We start from the raw sequence: 19367 nt of genomic DNA, 5'->3' as shown, positions 1-19367 counted from the left end.
GCACTTGGCATAATGAAGCGGCGAGTTGATGGTGTGGCGGGCGAATGAGAGCTCGCTCGCCATGAAAACGGCTTGTTTCCTGGGAATGCATAATTAATATGGCGAGTTTGGGATGATACTGCATGAAAAGCCGTAATTGCGACTGGTGGGTAAAACGTCATTTTATCCGCCCGCTACCGCACTTAGCGCAATTCTGGGATGAAGTTGCCCAGTTTGTCAGATGTGAGATGTGAAGAAGCAGAGGATGAAAGGTTGTGAGTGTGATGAGAAGAAGGTTAAGTGAAGCATGGTATGATGAATGTAAGTAAATGAAGGGAAGCAGGAGAGGGGAGTATTGTGAATAGTGAGTCTGTTGGTGGTGGGGTTGTGACAACTCCACTGAGGTCAATTGAACTTCTTGTAGCATTGCAGCCATAGCCCTGGAAATAAGCAACTGACATTGATCTCCTCCGTGAAGTTGATGTCAGGAGGGTTTTCTGTTCTCTGGGGGTGAAGAGGGTCTCCTACCTCCTATCCAGTGCCTGCAAAAGGAGTTCCAAGGAAACATTAAAGAACTTTTGTTCCCTAACTGCAGCCAAGTGTTTCCCTGGTGCTTGTAGCCAGAATGCACCTTCTTTTTAAAAGGTGTTCACTGTGTTTAAGTGGGGTCAGAGATGATTGATATCTGCCTTCCAAATAGCCAGCAGCCAATGAATAGAGTAGGTATTGCTAGCTGCATGCTTGAGCTATCATGATTAGCCAGCTACAGCAATATTACTTGCCGCCTGGGACAATACTAAGGATGCATGTAGTCCCTGCCCATTTTTGAGTGTGATCAAATTTCAAGGCCAAAATATTTTAAGGCTTCTCTAATCTCTGGTATATCATTAAAACCTTGTTCTCTCTTGTGAGATTACTGTGATATATGCATGACATAATTTCAATCAAGGCTTGTAATTATATCATATTACATTTATATATTTGGATGAGGCAAGTAGTTCAATTGTTTGTGGGAAGTGGTGTATGCTTTAGTGTGATCTTCCAGCTAAACAATGAGAATTTATAAGTAAATCAGAACACTCTTCCTATATCTTAATATATCTCCCTATGTCTATCCAGGCTTTTCCTGCTGATCATAGCTTTCTTTCTCTGTATTTTCCAGTATGCTGTTTACGTTTATCCTCTCTGTTGTCTTGTAGAGATGTGAAGACAAACGCACACTGATGTTGTGGATCAACTGCACTTTATAGAAACCATTCAACTTTCATTTCCCTTGACTTTCACTTCTGTATGTTTGTTTTTGTGTTTCCTTTCCTACCTACCTGCTCTTACTCTGGCTCTTTTTTTAGAGTTCTCTCCCAATTCTCTCTGATGTTAATTTTTTAATTCTTTCTTCCACTGCCTTTGTTCTTCTCACTTTCCTTGTCCCCAATCTTTACTTTCTCTCAGTCCCTAACTCCCTTATACTCAGTGCCAGTAAATTACACTTGATGAGATTTTATTGGACATGTCTAATTTCCTCCTTTTTTAACCTATGGGTTCGGCTGATGCGGGGAGGGAGTGGGAATTTTAACTCATTCCAACCAACATTGAGCATGTGAGGGGTTAAAATCAGGTTGATGTACTTACTACCACAATGCCACTCGATTTCCATCCAGTGACAAGTATACTTTTTAGGAGGCCAGGCATTCCTGCTATACACAGGAGAGAGCCTCATAAATCAAATGCAAATCAGGGTCCCATATTGCAGGGAAGATCCCAGAAAAATGGAAGTCTTGCCCACCCACCTGCACCACTAGGTGAAGTGATTCAGTATCAGAATGGTGTATGATTTAAAGGGCTCAGCAGCCACAAGCACTCAGATCTGTGGCATCAATGTGTTATTGATTTTGTAGGAGTCAAAATGAGTTGGGGCTTTGGAGATTGATTACCTGTGATACCTGCCTCTGGTTAGTTGTCCTCAATGGCAGTGACGGGTGTTGCTCAGCATTGGGTGGCGAAGGAGGAGGAAGAAGATTTGCTGCAACAACAGCAGTAGCAGAGTCCTCACCATGTAGGAGGAGCTGTAGTTGGATTTTCGAAAAAGGTCAGGGGTCCGCTCGCAGGAAGCTTTACCCACCAACTACAGCGTGCAGGCTTTACTTGAAATATCTGAAGAGGCATGGTTTCTTGAGGTAGGTTATTTCTGACCTTTGCAGCCCTCTGCATGAAGATCTTCTGCTTGTCTTGCAGGGAACCATGCCATGCCTTTTCAGTTAGCTGTTAAAATGACAAATGCTCTGAACTTTTCTGCATCAAGATTGTTCCAGGGTGGTACTGGAGACATCTCACACATCTTGCAGTCAGCAGTCAATAAAAACATTGTCATGAAACTATCATATTTTTCATAATATTATTGTGGTTTGTTGTAGAGTAGATTTATGAGTATGAGTGTGTATGGTTCTGTCTGTGCAATTTAATTGAATTGGAGTCAGATAGACTGCTAGGTTGAAATTATCAAAAGAAGTTAAGTGTAAAAGGCATTTGAAATGCTAATGAGTAAACATGGATGAAGGCTTTGTATGTAGGGTGTGATGGAAATTTACATTTTTAGATAAGTGGAGGGGTTGTTTAGGTTTCAAAGGGATGATAGGATGTTTACAACTAACAAGATAAGCAAGGCCAAGCAATGTGTTTATTTTTCCCAAAGGTACTGGCCATATTGGTAACATGAAAGATTTTTATATTATGGGAAAAGTAAATTTCCAAAGACATATAGAACAATGGAATTTACAGATTAAAGAAAGAGAAAACATATATAAAGAGGGATGGAAGACTATGTAGGGGTGTGGCCATGTAAAATCCTGAAAGGTACACTGTGCGACAGACTTGGAGGAAGCCTCTAGCCACTTGTGCAGAAGTCTGCTGTGTCCAGTAACTAAGGTTGTGTTAAAATGCCTTTCGAATTCCATTGTCGAATGGGTGCATATAGTAACCTTGCTGGATTGCCTATAAGATTTATTTTGGACTGTTGCCTTAAAGAGGGTATGTAGTTGGGAGTCAGGTTAATTAGGAATTTTGGGATTTGTTATAGTATTAGGCAACTGTAATCTTATGTATGTGCTTGAAATCTTTTCTTTTGATAATAAATGTTTTAATTTAATTTTTTAAATCACTAGAAGTGTTAGTGGGCTCATTACTTCTGAATTCAGTGCACAAATCTTCTCATAATAAATACAAATTGCAAAACTGTTGTGATAGTGTGGCCAAGTTTCCCTTGTGGATTTCGCCACCTGACACCCATCACCTGCCACATCATAACAACATCAAGATGATCAATAGTCCATTTGGTTGGCTTCTCCTAAGTGCAGGATTGACTGCTATTCCCATACTCATGTTACCTTAAAACCACCTTAGAAGCAGCCAGAAGGCTTTGTTAACAGCAATCTGCAGCTTGCATGTAATCATAACAACCATATCAGACAAGTCTGTGCTCAGTTCCCAGGCAGCTACCATGATGCTTTCACCTTGTCACTGTCAACCATCCTTCACTTTTCCAACCCACTGGGAATATTGGATGGTTGGCTCCATCTTTCCATCTTGCCTCATTATGCCCTTTCACAAACCCAGCACACCAAATCAGAGCAGGTATAAAGAGTGCAATGGAAGTAGAGGGAGGGTCATTGATTGCCAACTACAACACTGGCATCTACCCGAAAATGTGAAACATTGCATAGGTATGTCCTGTCCACCAAAAGCAGGACAAATTCAAGCCAGTCAATTACTCTTCATCAGTCTACTCTCGATCATCAGCAAAGTGATTGAAGGGGTCATCAACAGTGTTACCAAATGGCATTTAGACAGTAATAAGCTGCTCACCGATGCTCATTTTGGGCTCTGCCAGGGCCACTCGACTCCAAACCTCATTACAGCCTTGGTCCAAACATGAACTAGATAGCTGAATTCAAGAGGTGGGATGAGAGTGACTGGCCTTGACATCAAGGCAGCATTTGATTGATTGGCACCAAGGAGCCTGAACAAAATTGAAGCTAACGGGAATCAGGGGGAAAATGGTACACTGGTTGGAGTTGTATCTAACACAAAGGAAGATAGTTGTGGGTGTTGGAGGCTAATCATCTCAGTTCCACAATAGCACAGCAGGAGTCTCTCAGGATAGTGTTCTCAGCAAAACCATCTTAAACTGTTTCATCAAAGATCCTCCCTCCATCAAAAGTTCAGAAGTGAGGATGTTCACTGATGATTGCAGTGTTCAGTACCATTCATAACCCCTTGGATACTGAAGCAGTGCATGTCCAAATGCAGCAAGACTTGGACAATATCCAGGCTTGGGTTGATAAGTGACAAGTGACATTCTCATCGCACTAGTGCCCAGGCAATGACCATCTCCAACAAGAGAGAATCTAATCATCTCCCCTTGACATTCAATGGCATTACCATCACTGGACATCCCAACATCAACATTTTGGGACTTACCATTGACCATAAACTTAACTGGACTAGCCATATAAATATTGTGGCTCCAAGAACAGGTCAGAGGCTGGGAATTCTGCAATGACTAACTCACCTCCTGACTCCCCAAAGCCTGTGAAGGCACAAGTCAGGAGTGTGAAGGAATGGTCTCCACTTACCCAAATGAGTGCAGCTCCAACACCACTCAGCAGCTTGACACAATCCAGAAAAAAGCAACCTGCTTGATCGGCACCCCATCCACCATCTTAAACATTCTCTCCCTCCACCACCGGCACACAGTGGCAGCAATGTCTACCATATGCAAAATGCATTGAAGCAACTCACCAAGGTTTCTTCGATAGCATCTTCCAAACCTGCGACCTCTGCCACCTAAAAAGACAAGGACATCAGATGCATGGAAACTCCACCACCTGCAAGTTCCCCTCGAAGGCACACAACATCTTAGCTTGGAATTATATCATAATTTCTTCTCTGTCACTGGGTGAAAATCCTGGAATTCCTTATAAATGCACTGCGGTTGTGTCTTCACCAGGGGGACTCCAGTGGTCCAAGAAAGCAGTTCACCACCATCTTCTCAAGGGCATTTAGTGATTTTTGTTTTATTCATTCAAGGGATGTGGACTTCGCTGTCTAGACTAACGTTTATTGCCCATCTCTAATTGCCCTGAGAAGGTGGTGGCGAGCTGCCTTCTTGAACCACTGCAGTCCATGTGGTGTATTGGTTCAAGTCAAGTGGAATGCCTCTGGTGGCGGCTGCGACGAAGGGTGGTGCGTCCCACAAGACGTCGAAACAGTCACTGATTAAAGTCACCAAGAAGCCGCCTAAGAAGTAGAGAAAATCTCACAAGCAGAGCTATTCCACTTACGTGTACAGGGGGCTGACTCAGGTCCACCCTTCCACCAGGATCTCGTCCAAGACCATGAGTGTTATGAATTCCTTCATTGTCAACATTTTCAAGCGCATCGCCTCCGAGGCTTCGCACCTCATTTGCTACAACAAGTGCCACACCATCTCGGCCAGGGAGATCCAGAGCACCGTCTGCCTCATGCTGCCTGGGGAACTGGCCAAATCCACCATATCCAGAGGCACCAAAGTGGTTACCAAATACACCAACTCAGTTTAGGTCGATCTTTCTAAAGATTATAAAAAAACAGTGCTGTTTGAGAGGGAGTTCCAGGATTTTGACCCAGCAACAGTGAAAGAACGGCAATATATTTCCAAGTCAGGATGGTCAGTGGTTTGGAGGGGAACTTCCAGGTGTGGTGTTCCCATGTATCTGTTGCCCTTGTCCTTCTAGTTGGCAGTGATTGTGGGTTTGGAAGGTGTTGTCTAAGGAACCTTGGAGTGTTTCTGCAGTGCATCTTGTAGATGGTACACACAGCTGCCACTGTGCGTCGGTGGTGGAGGGAGTGAATGTTTGTAGATTGGGTGTCAATCAAGTGGGCTGCATAGTCTTGCATGGTGTCAAGCTTCTTGAGTGTTGTTGGAGCTGCACTCATCAGGCAAGGGGAGAGTTTTCCAACATGCTCCTGACTTGTGCCTTCTAGATTGCAGACAGGCTTTGGGGAGTCAGGAGGTGAGTTACTTGTCACAGGATTCCTAGCTTCTGACCTGCCCTTCTAGCCACAGTATTTATATAGCTAGTCTAGTTCAGTTTCTGGTCAATGGTAACCGCAGGATGATGATAGTGGGGGATTCAGTGATGGTAATGCCATTGAACATCAAGGGGTGATGGTTGGATTCTCTCCTGTTGGAGATGGTCATTGCCTGGCACTTGTGTGGTGCGAACATTACTTGCCACTTGTCAACCCATGCCTGGATGTTATCCAAGTCTTGCTGCATTTGGACATGCACTGCTTCAGTATCTGAGGAGTCGTGAATGGTGCTGAACATTGTGCAATCATCCGCGAACATGCACACTTCTGGTCTCATGGTGGAAGGAAGGTTACTGATGAAACAGCTGAAGATGGTTGGGCTTAGGATACTACCCTGAGGAACCCCACAACCATCTTCCTTTCTGCTAGGCATGACTCCAACCAGCGGAGAGTTTTTCCCCTGATTCCCATTGACTCCAGTTTTGCTAGGCTTCCTTGATGCCACACTTGGTCAAATGCTGCCTTGATGTTAAGGACAGTCACTCTCACTTCACCTCTGAAGTTCAACTCTTTTGTCCATGTTTGAACCAAGGCTGTAAAGAGGTCATGAGCTGAGTGGCCCTGGTGGAATCCAAACTGAGCCTCAGCAAGCAGGTTGCTGCTAAGCAAGTGCTGCTTGATAGCCCTGTTGATGACCGCTCCCATCACTTTACTGATGATTGAGACAGATAGGGCGGTAATTGGTTGGGTTGGATTTGTCCTACTTTTTGGGTAAAGGACATACCTGGGCAATTTTCCACATTGCCAGGTAGATGCCAGTGTTGTAGCTGTACTGGAACAGCTTGGCTAGGGGCATAGCAATTTCTGGAGCACAAGTCTTCAGTACTATTGCCAGAATTTTGTCAAGGCCCATACCCTTTGCAACATCCAGTGCCTTCAGCCGTTTCTTGATATCACGTGGGGTGAATTGAAATGGCTGAAGACTGGCATCTGTGATGCTGGGGAACTCTGGAGGAGGCTGAGATGGATCATCCACTTGGCATTTCTGGCTGAAGATTGTAGCAAATGCTTCAGCCTTATCTTTTGTACTGATATGCTGGGCTCCCCCATCATGGAGGATGGGGATATTTGTGGAGCCTCCTCCCCCAGTGAGTTGTTTAATTGTCCACCATCATTCACGACTGGATGTGGCAGGACTGCAGAGCTTAGATCTGATCAGTTGGTGGTGGAATCGCTTAGCTCTGTCTATCACTTGTTGCTTATGCTGTTTGGCATGCAAGTAGTCCTGTACTGTGGCTTCACCAGGTTGACACCTCATTTTTAGGTATGCCTGGTGCTGCTCCTGGCATGCTTTCCTGCACTCTTCATTGAACCAGGATTGATCCCCTGGCTTGATGGTAATAGTAGAGTGGGAGATATACTGGGCCATGAGGTTACAGATTGTGGTTGAGTACATATCTGCTTCTGCTGATGGCCCATTGCGCCTCATGGTTGTCCAGTCTTGAGTTGTTAGATCTGTTCGAAATCTATCCCATTTAGCATGGCGGTAGTGCCACCCAACACGATGGAGGGTATCCTCAATGTGAATGCAGGACTTCATCTCCACAATGACTGTGTGATGGTCACTCATACCGATACAGTCATGGCCACCTTTGGCAGGCAGGTTGGCGAGGATGAGGTCAAGTGTGTTTTTCTCTCTTGTTGGTTCCCTCACCAACTGCCGCAGACCCAGTCTAGCAACTATGTCCTTTAGGACCTCACTAGCTCGGTCGGTAGTGGTGCCTCCAAGCCACTCTTGGTGATGGACATTGAAGTCCCCCACCCAGAATTCATTCTGCGCCCTTGCCACCCTCAGTGCTTCCTCCAAGTGGTGTTCAACATGGAGGAGTACTGATTCATCAGCTGTGGGTGGGTGGTAAATAGTAATCAGCAGTAAGTTTCCTTGCCCATGTTTGACCTGGTGCCATGAAACTTCATGGGGTCTGGAGTCGACGTTGAGGACTTCCAGGGCAACTCCTTCCTGACTGTATGCCACTGTGCTGCCACCTCTGCTAGGTCTGTCCTGCCAATGGGACAGGACATACCCAGGGATGGTGATGGTGGTGTCTGGGACAGGATCTGTAAGTATGATTCCGTGAGTATGACTATGTCAGGCTGTTGCTTGACTAGTCTGTGAGACAGCTCTCCCAATTTTGGCACATGTCCCCAGATGGCAGTAAGGAGGACTTTGCAGGGTTGACAGGGCTGAGTTTGCCGTTGTCATTTCCGGTGCCTACGTTGATGCTAAGTGGACAATCTGGTTTCATTCCTTTGAAGCTTTTTAGTGGTTTGATACAACTGAGTGGCTTGCTAGGCCATTTCAGAGGGCGTTTAAGAGTCAATTACATTGCTGTGTGTCTGGAGTCACGTGTAGGTCAGACCAGGTAAGAACGGCAGATTTCCTTCCTTAAAGGACATTCGTGAACCAGATGGGTTTTTACAACAATTGACAATGGTTGCATGGTCATCATTAGACTTTTAATTCCAGATTTTTTATTGAATTCAAATGTCACCATCTGTCGTGGTGGGATTTGAACCCTGGTCCCCAGAGCATTATCCTGGGTCTCTGGATTACTAGTCCAGGGCAACAAATGCTGGCCTTGCCAGCAACACACAAAACACCTCATGACATAAGGAGGTGGATTGGCAGGAAGTGCCTTTACCTGAAGGGAACAGGTGGGTGACAGCGAGGGAAAAACAGGTGACAATACCTTGTGGTTCAGAATGGAGGGAAGTATTAATTACTCAATGGTTCAGGAGTACAGCTCAGTCCCATGCCATGAGCATTGAAAACAATCCACTTTGCATTCATAGTCCAGATAATCTCAGTCACCTCTTCCTTAATCTTATAGTGTATAACCTTTTGCCAACTTTTACATACTGTACATGATGATCTGACAAGGCAGACTCATAAACCACTCTGTCAATAGCAGGCCAAAGTGCCAAAAGTGATAAAGATTGCAATTTTCACACAACCACATACACTTGCATCAAATTATTAACCACCCAAGTGTCAACAATGGTATCCTTTTTAAAAGAAAATTTACTTACTCTGCTACTTCTCTAAGATTTTCCCCTAGAGACTTCAGCAGAGCTGGCTTCTCTGGATTATGTTGGGATTCATTTGCTCATGCTTGTTGACCTCTGGGGCTCAGGTTCATGAGTGCACAGTTGCAGCTTGGATCCTCAGCTGCCATCTGGGCTATCTTAGCCCAGTGGCTTTTAGATACCATAATGAGTATTAGTTAAGAAGATGGTGAGGTAGCAGATGGACTGCCACCCTGAGAGGACAACACTTGCCCATTCCAGCATCATCATCAGTCCCATGGGAATATGGTTCATTATTCCCACCTGTCTGAGGGAGAACAGATTGCAAGAGCTCAGTGACACTTTTGAAAGCCCCTGTCCATGTGGCCCACAAGTCTATTCAAGGTGGTGCAGGTGTTGCAAAACAGAATCTGGATGGAAGCTAACTGAGCTTCTATCAAAGCTACAAAGGCTGGTGAAATAGACTCCAGCCATGACGGTCTAACTGTAATGTCCCTGGAGGTCATCATATGCTCTACAGCACATTACAGAGTGCAATTGCCATGCAACAAAACTTTGTACATTTTTTTTACTCATTCATGGGATGTGGGCGTCATTGGCTAAGTTAGCATTTCTTGGCCATTCCTAATTGCCCTTGAGAAGGTGGTGGTGAGCTGTCTTCTTGAACCGCTGCAGTCCATGCAGTGTAGGTACACTCACTGTGCTGTTAGGAAGGAAGGTCCAGGATTTTGGAATGGCAATATAGTTCCAAGCCAGGATGGTGAGTGGCTTGGAGGGGAACCTCCAGGTGGTAGTGTTCCCATGCTGGAAGAGGGTTCCTCCATACTTCCAGACATGGTATCCGATGTCTTTGACTGGCTTTCTAATGTATCAAATAATCACTGGTATGCCTGGAGCATTTTTCTTATCATAGATGGATCCTGGAAGTCTACATCTTTAGCTCAACTATTCCTAGCTAAGTGATTGAAGTTTTTAAAACACAGACAGACTGCTTGGCTGCTAGCTGCAAAGTTTTCACACTTACTGACTCCTTCAGACTGTGAACTATTACTGTAAATCTGTGAAATAAAGTCTCTGTATACCAAACTGTCAATTACAGAAATCTCGAGCCCACCAGGAGACATGCTCTCTTACCAACAGGCACTGAAACAACTGTCAACCAAAGTCACTAGCTTTGAAATGTGATCAGGGGCTGGATTATACTCTGAGAGCGTGCTCTGCACACCCCAGCCTAAATGCCAGGGCGAGCCTGCCTCCGCTCAGCCAGCTTGCTGCGCTTTGATTTTTCAGCCGATGGATCTTTAATTATTACGAGGTGAGACTTTCACTCCATTCAAGACCTCATAGAGCTGTTGGCCAATCAAACGCCAGCAGCTCTGCAGTACCAGGGGCACCACCGGGAAAGGTGGCCACTGCCGATACTGCACCGAGGACATCAAGGAGGTGTTCAGCAATGGACCAGACTTCCAGGTAAGTCCAGAATCTCAGCAGGACCAGGTCCCCCCCATCCACCCCCCCGCCCACCCATCCCCCCCTCACCTTCACTGGCCAGCAGCCTGCAGGGTCAAACCTGTTGGGATGCATGTTGGGCGCAGAGCTCTCCTGCCGCCTTTAAAATATGAGCGGTGGCAGGATGAGCCTCGTAAGTGGGTATTGATTGTCCACTTAGGGGCCTCAATTGGGCCACAGGCAGGCAGTTCATCTGCGCCTCCTCTGCCACTCATAAAATTGTGGTGGGGATGGGAGGGCCAGCAGCAGGCACGTTGCCAATGGCACAGTGCCCTATTTTACAGGTACACCCACCTGGTTTCCTGCCTGTGGGTGGCCTGTAAAATCTAACCCAAGGAATCTGCCTGCCTATATGTCACAATGTAGGAATTGAATAAAATTAGACCTCAAACAGAAGTTGGAGGTACTGAAAGCAGAAAATGTTGAAAGTGCTCAGCAGGTCTGGCAGCATCTGTGGAGAGAAAAAAAAAACAGGAGTTAAGGAGCAAGATTGTAACTAGCTCAAACCCTTCACTTTGCTACAAATATGAAGCTTGTAAGATTGCCATGTTTGGAACTGCCTGTTGAATTTAAAGAATGAAGAGTGACTCGTTCTGAATTCTAAATTAAAAGCAAAATACTCTGGATGCTGGAAATCTGAAATAAAAACAGAAAATGTCGCAAAAGTTCAGCAGATCTGGCAGCATCTGTGGAGAAAGAAACAGAGTTAACATTTCGAGCCCAATATGACTCTTCTTCAGAAGACTCGAAACATTAACTATGATTCTCTCTCCACAGAAGCTGCCAGATGTGCTGAGATTTTCCAGCATTTTCTGTTTCTATTTTTGTTCTGAATTCTGCCCAACAATGACCTTGGGTGCCTTGTTTGCTAAAGGTTAAAGGTGGGAGGGAGGGAGGGGGTTGGGTGAAGCAGGTTGCTTTGCTAGAAAGAAGGTGCAAGATATTCACACCCGTACACAATGGCCTGGGCAGCTGCATTGATGGTGGATAGACATTTAGTCTCCAAGTCCCTGGGAGATATTCAGAATGTCAGGTTCTGTGAATGGTTATACATTAATCCATTTAATTGTAAGATATAATGAAGTTGGGGGTCTGGAGGATAACTAATGCACATTTCTACCTGGATACAAGGCCCATGTAATACATATTGCCATGAAGATGGTCTTTTGAGAGGAGGAGAGTCCTAATGAAGCCATTGATAGATTGGGTTGCAGGTTTTCCTCAAAATATCTCTCAACCTCACAGACAAGGTCAGCCTGCAAGAATCTGAGAGAGAGAGAGTGAGAGAATGAGTGAAAGGGAGAACACAAAGAGATAAAGACAGTAAGTCAGCAAGTCTATTACTCACAGTGCAAAGTGCAGGTGGGAACTTATGCTCAGTTCGAACAGACCAAGGTCTTGAGGGTTTCAACGAAGCTGGAAGATTCACCCAGCTTTGGCTAGAGGGAGGGACCTCTAGGGTAACACACACCATGAAAGTCAGTTCGGGGATTAGAAGTTCTCTGTCTGGAAATGGAAAATCATTTTGGGCTGGTTCCTAGAGAATGAAGTGTCCACTTAAGGGTCAGAGTAAAGTATAACTGTGGAGGGAGATTTCTGGTCATTTTAAATGTTAAATGGGGGACCTTTTCTGTATTGTAGTTTATAGTATAAGTGGCCAATGAAATGCTGTGTAGTCAATTTTGCTTTTAGTTTGTTACAGCATAAGTCTTAAAACTTGAAATTGTTGTGTGTCCTTTCAGTCATTCACTCGATGTTTGAATTTCTTTTTAAAAGTTACCAGTCTCCACAAGGATCATAGTAACTTGCACAGTGTTAAAATTGGTATCAATGTTTCTGAATGATTATTTTTCAACAGAAATGGAAAATGTTACAGATGTGACAAGTACAGAGGGGGAGAAGGCGGGATGGTAGAGAGAAGTAAAGAATGAAAAAGAAGGTCCATGATAGGGTAGAAGGCAAGAGTGATTAAATGACAAAAGGGAAGATGGTGGAAAGCAAAAGGGGTGTTAATGGGACAAGTATAAAAACACAAAACAGTTCTGAAGAAGACGTAAATGCCGGCAGCAAAATCATCCCCTACAGCCACTAGCTGAAAACCTGGGAACACTGGTTATGATCTGAAAACATTGAGTCTAGAAGGATGTAAAGTGCCTAACCGAAAGGGGAAAGAAATTTATTCACAAGGTGGTGATTTATCACTGGGGTAGGCTGTTATACTTCTGATTACCAGTTGGTGAAGGAAGAAACTAGAGCTGCTCTTTACTTGGAATACATTTACTCACAGAATGAAACATAGCAGGTAGATATCTCTTGTCTCCACTCCACTCTTGTGCCAGTAAGTGTCTCTTTATATGTGCTCAAGTAACCATCCAATCAATGCCCTCAACCTCTATGTACTTAACCTCAATTGATACCATTAACACAGACTACTCGCATGGTCCCCATGGCTTGCTTCATTGCAGCAATTGAAGAACGGTTTCCCTAATTGAGAGCACGAAGTCACATAAGACGATGTGCAAGCTTTGTGGAGCGTGGTGGCAAAGGCAGTCAATGTAACCTCATTCATCTCAAGACTAACACACTCTGCAGGAAGAAGTTCAGTAACCTGACAAGGGTGATCAAGATACGTCAAGACACTGGCAGTAATGAAATTCCTCTTGTTTCTCTCCGCAAGTACTTAGGAAGGCAAATTGGCCTTTATTGCAAGGGAGTGGACTGTAAAAGTTGGATGGTCTTGAACAACTGTAGAGCACATTGGGGAAACCTAGAACTAGGGGGCACAGTTTAAAAATAAGGGGCTGAATTTTGCCCTTGACGGGTGGGCGGGCCCAACTGACTCGGCGGCGGGCGGGCTGCCGATTGCCGCCACCGAAACGGGCCGCACCGCCATTTTGCACAGGCAGGCCAATTAAGGCCCGCCCAGTGGGTTAGCGACTCCTGTGTACAACGGGAAAATCGATTCAGCAGCAGGCATGTTCAGACCACCAGTTCCAATGGGGAACCGGCAGTCTGTATGAAGAGTGGCCAGGCAGCCTCCTTGAGGCAGTGCACCATGGCCACTCATAGAGAAGGACATGCTGGTTTCAGGGCTCAGGAGGAGGAGGAGGGGGCCAGGCTGCAGGATAGGCCAGCGGGAGGCCACTGTGCCCCTCGGTTCTCAGATGCCTGTCTTCTGTCCTCCTCCAAGAGGTGTCCAACCGTTGGGATATTTTGTATCCAGAGGATGGGAGGAGGAGAGCCCCCCACATCACTCGGGAGGCATGGGAGGAGGTGGCGGTGGCTGTAAGCTCCCATGACGATGTGCGGCACACAGGAATACAGTGTCGCAAGCGCTTCAATGATTTGTTGCGCTCTGGAAGGGTGAGTACCATGTCAGCCTTGGCCATTTGACCCAGCAGGCAGCCTTAGCCTTTGAGCACCCCACCCCCCGCCATGTCTTAGTGTCTTTACTGCATTGGGCATTTGGCACACGCTGGGTGGGCAAACAGATAGTGACCATGCTTACATCAGCCTTAGTGGTTGAGGAGAAGATGGGTTCTCCCCGCAGCATATGTTGGTGTTTGTCGCATTTGAGTAGCGTGGGGGCAACCGGCAGGGAAGGCAGCTAGACACATACTCAGAACTCCAACACATATCATATTGATGGTGATGAGATGGTAGAAGGGGAGCCTCAAGGTGTTTTGGCCAAGAGCCATCTTCTGGCCTCGGCACCACACCTAGTTGTGCGTCCTTGCCATGGGTGCTAAGACCCCTGTGTTATTCAAAGTGATGGACGCCGAATGTGTCCAAGGTGCCCGTTGGGGGAGGGGGTTGGGACCAGCCATACTATCTTCTGGGGACTGATCACCAGTAGTGTGGACAGGAGCCTCTGGAGGCCTCAGATGGTCCACTGTGGTTGGGGTGTGGTGTGTGTATGCAGAGTACATGAGCGATCAGCCCCAATAAATCCTCTTCTCTGTTTTGCAGGCAAAAACCGAGCACAATCTCAGGGAGCACCAGCAGACTGGAGGTGGGCACGCCCTGCTCCAGCACCTCACCACCCTCGAGGAGCAGGCCATGGAGCTGGGGAGGAGGCAGGCGGCCAGGGCGGCAGGTGTCGGCAAGGCTGGGGTGCAGTGGCCAGGTATTTGAGGTCCACAGTCCCATCCACTCTGTCTCTCCACCATCCAAACCACTGATGGTTGCTGCAATGGTTAATGCTGAAACACTGCTCATTCACAGACTGATACACTCAGACGTGTGGGTCATACACAAAGGTCCCTCGGCCCCTTGAGGATGCGCGTCTCCAGCACCTTCCAAAGTCACCTTATCCCATTTGTGACCACTATCCCCAAGGCCTAACATGCCATGGCATCGCTGCTAAAGATGTTTTGCATCTTAGGACGGTTTGTACCTCCACCACCTTTTCAGCCAGTGCGTCCCACATTACTCTGTCCAAAAGGTCCTCAGCACCTCACCTGTCAACCTCATGGCACTCAACTTAAATAATGCCACCACATTAGTCATCCCTGCGCCAAGGGGAAATGTTGCCTTCTGTCCACCCGTTCTATGCCCCTCATAACGGTATGAAGGTCAATAATGTGACCTATCAATCTCCTGTGCTCCACGGCAAATGTCGCAAGTGTTTGCGATGTTTCCTCATCACTCCAACTCTCCAGGCCAGCATGTGTCTAGGTCAGGAACCTCTGCACTCTCCCCACTCCAATGCCACATAACATTCCATGTGGCATTCCTTAGGCCATCTGACCAGCCTGTCTGTATGTGCGTCTAATGTTTGGGCCTCCTCTTGACTATTTACCACCCCTCCAATGTTCGTCTCCTTAGGTTCTTGAAGGGTGAACGACTTATGAGGCTGGGGGAGAAAGGGATGAAAGGTGTTACTGACTGAACGCTAACTGATGAACTGTCCTTGTTGTTAATTTCAGCATCACCACCGCATGGCCGCGCCCAACAAGTCCGGAACCCCCCCCTCCACACCTAAGGGCCAAGATTTGCAACTTGCGGCACATCATTTCAGCCAGCCAGGCACCAGCCAGCAGCAACAAACTTTGGTGGGGAATGTAACGTCAGCTAGTGTCCCGGGGTACAGTGGAGAGGGCACTTCATAATCGCTGGGGGAGATGGCACGGACAGAGAGTGCCGATGGTGCCAGCAGCCAGAGGACTGCTGAGTCTGGCAGTGATGATGTGCTTCTGGAGATGTCACCAATGCAGCAGCTGCAGGACAAGCGGCAGAATTCGCGGGAGCATCTGGCAGGGTTGCATAAGTATGTGCTTCAGTTGGTCTCTGTGGTGGAGGAGTCCAGGCAGAGTGTAAGTGAAGGAATGAACCTCAGGACAGAGATTCAGGCTTCCTCCACTGAAAGATTGACGACTTTCATGGAGAGGGGCTTCGATCGGATTGAGAGTCTTCTGATTGGGTTACGCTCTGACCTGCAAGCCCTCACAGTGCTAATGGCCACAGGTGGTCATTCCCAATGTGGGAGATGTTCTGCGCACCAAGTGTCGCCGCTCGGCGCCCATCCATCTGCAGTGAGCAGGGAGGTCCAGTGTGACCTCACGTTGGTGCAGCGGCTGCCTGTCGTCGCTGCGAGTTCCTCTCAGGGCATTCCGAATGAAGGCAGCAGCTCCTCTGCCCCTCTGCTAGTGACCGTTGCATCCGTTGAGGCTGCGACAACTGGGGAGGTGCCAGTTCTGGAACTGGCCACTCCCTCCCAGGCGGGGCCATCACAGGCTCCACGGGCCAGAGGACGCCCGCCAAGGTCATCGACGCCAACAGGGCAGCAGAGTCAGCAGGCTGTCTCACAAGCCACTCTGAGCGATGGGGCGGCACCTAGACATAGCACCCACAAACGCAAGCATAAGGCACCTTAGGCAATCCACGGGTATGTCACTGGTGATTTTGTGTTGGCCCTAGATTAGGGAAAAATACTTATGTACATCTGAGCGACATTTGTGTTTGATGTTGAACTGAATAAAGCCCACATTTGTGACCATGGCTGAGGGTGTTTCCCTTGTGCTGCATTTATATGTTTCACAGACATCTCATAAGTGTTTGAGTGGACATTGATGTTTCTGTACTAAGCCCTTAGTTGGAGTTGATGACGTGGAAGATGTAGCACCTAAGTGCCACATGTGGAAGCGCCAGAAAATGCTGTTCCTGCAGATCCATGTGTTTGGAGCTAGCTGAAGGGTCGTTGGATTAAATTGTCCCGGATGTCCCTGCCTCCTTGGTGTAGTAGCGGGTCAGCGTGCTGCCCCTCATCATTGCCCTGTGCTTCCTCATCCTTTGAGCCACTGCTGGATTCATCATGTGCAGCCTCATCCAGGGCATCAAGGTCTTTATCGTCAACTGCATCCACCCTTTCCAGCACAAGATTGTGCAGAGCGCAGCATGCTACCACTATCAGAGAGATGTGATCTGGGGGTACTGGAGTGCGCCCCCTGAGTGGTCCAGGCAATGGAAGCACATCTTGAGAAGACCGATGGCTCTCTCCACCACAGCCCTTGTGGTGCCGTGGCTCCTATTGTAGCGTTCCTCAGCTTCTGTTCTTGGATGGCGGAGAGGCGTCATGAGCCACCTTCTGAGGGGATAGCCCTGGTCACCCAGCAGCCATCCATCCAGCCGAGCCGGAGCACTGAAGAGCCCCGGCACCTGGGAGTGTCTGAGAATGTAAGCGTCATGGGAGCTGCCTGGGTACCTTGCACAGACTTGTAGAATCTGCATCCTGTGATCACACACTATCTGCACGTTCATGGAGTGAAATCCCTTCCTGTTGACAAAGGCACCGGGCTCACCTGCTGGCACCTTGATGGCCACATGTGTGCAGTCTATTGCACCCTGGACACGGGGGAAACCAGCAATGGCCGCAAAGCCTCTGGCTCACTGAGCCTGACTTGCCTGGTCGCAGCAGAAGTGGATGAAGGTCAACGCCCATCTGAACAGAGCGTCTGTAACCTGCTTGACACAAGTGTGGACAGCTGCTTGGGAGACACTGCAAAGATCACCTACCAAGCCCTGGAAGGAGCCAGATGCATAGAAGTGGAGGGCAACTGTGACCTTGAGGGCCACTGGCATGGGGTGTCCACCCACACAGTTAGGGGAGATCTCAGGGCCAATCATCTGACAGATATAGTTGACTGTTTCACTTGACAGACGGAGCCTCCTTTGGCACTGCACCTCAGTCATACTGAGGTAGCTGCTTCACTGCCTGTATACCCTGACAGCAGGATAATAGCGTCTTCTGCGGCCCCTTCCACCTTGGACAACCTCTTGGCCCTGCGCCCCTTGTGCCTGCGCCTGGCCTCCCAAAGGTGGCTCCCCTGGAGGTTGATTGTCCACTCCTGGCCTCCTCCTTATTCTATCCCTCCCTTCCTCCTCAGAGGAGCTGCCTCCATTGGAGATGTCAGAACCCATACCCAGGCTAAATGGAGGCCTCCGGAAAGCTGCAGGCCCGATAAAGATTACTGTCAGCAGACTGGTGAACTGAAGCTTCAAAGTACACAAAAAGCTCTTGGAAATCGATCTAAACTGGTAACAATCACACAGGCAAGTTTAAAACACTTTCTGCATTAAATACTTCAGGAATAACATGAACAACCCCTCTGAGTCCACATATCCCGCCAACGCATGAGTTTTGATAAAAAATCACCTACCCGCCTGCCCGTTGGGCCCGTGCGCCGAGCCGAAGTTCGCATGGGCTCCTCAAAAATCGTCGACAATTGCCGAGTTAATGGCCTTAACAAGTCCTTTAATTAATGGCGGGTGCGTGTCCCGCTGCATAGCTCGCCCGCCAACCTAAATATCGCGATGCCGTGCACTGACGTTGGGATGCTCGCGCGACTTTTTAAGCACTGACGTGTGGGCTCTGCCACCCGCGCGTCAGCCAGAAAATTTTGCCCGAGGGGTCTTCGATTTAAATGGAGATCAGGAGGAATTTCTTCTCTCAGAGGGTCATTAGTCTTTGGAATTATTTTCCACAGAGAGCAGTGGAGGCTGGGGCATTGACTATTCAAGGCCAAGCCAGACAGATTTTTAATATACAGTCAAGGGTTATGGGGACAGGCAGGAAGGTGGAGTTAAGGTTGCAATCAAATCAGCTGTGATCTTGTTGAGTGACGGTGTGGGCTTGATGGGCCGAATGCCCTGCTCCTGTTCCTATTTCTTATACTACTTCTCTCATCTTCTTACTTCTTATATTATTTCTCTGTTGGCGGAGAGATGTCAGGGCAACTCACTTCTGTGAAGAAAGACCTTTCCAAACACTCAAAACCAGTCTCACAATTCTCTTTGTCTGCCTTAACAGCTTCTGGTAGTCTTCAAGGATACTTCATTTACTGAGACAAGTGCCTTCACCTCTCATCACAATAGCATGCATGACCTCATGTGGGGAAGATTCAAGTGACGTTCACATGCCTGTAACATTGTCTACTCTCCCTCCAAATGTAAAATTGGATATAGTTATGTCATTGATCAGCCATGATCTCATTAAATGGCAGGACAACCTTGATTGGTTAAATGCTCTATGTTCCTAAGAAACCAATGGCACAGAAAGAGTAGGTTGACCATCCTTTACAGCCCTGAGTTCACAGACAGAAGTGATATTAGATTTAATAGAGCCTGTAGGTGAGAACAGGTTTGAAAGTGAACTGGCAAGAGTTGGTTGGAAAGGCTGGGCAAGGCTCATCATGGGTTGTCCCAGCTTTATGTGCTTTCTCAAAAAA

Source organism: Cetorhinus maximus, chromosome 7 (genome assembly GCF_964194155.1).
Source record: "Cetorhinus maximus chromosome 7, sCetMax3.hap1.1, whole genome shotgun sequence".
NCBI classification, from domain to species: Eukaryota; Metazoa; Chordata; class Chondrichthyes; order Lamniformes; family Cetorhinidae; genus Cetorhinus; species Cetorhinus maximus.
The sequence above is the reverse complement of the archived record's forward strand: the minus strand, read 5'-3'. Positions refer to the sequence as shown.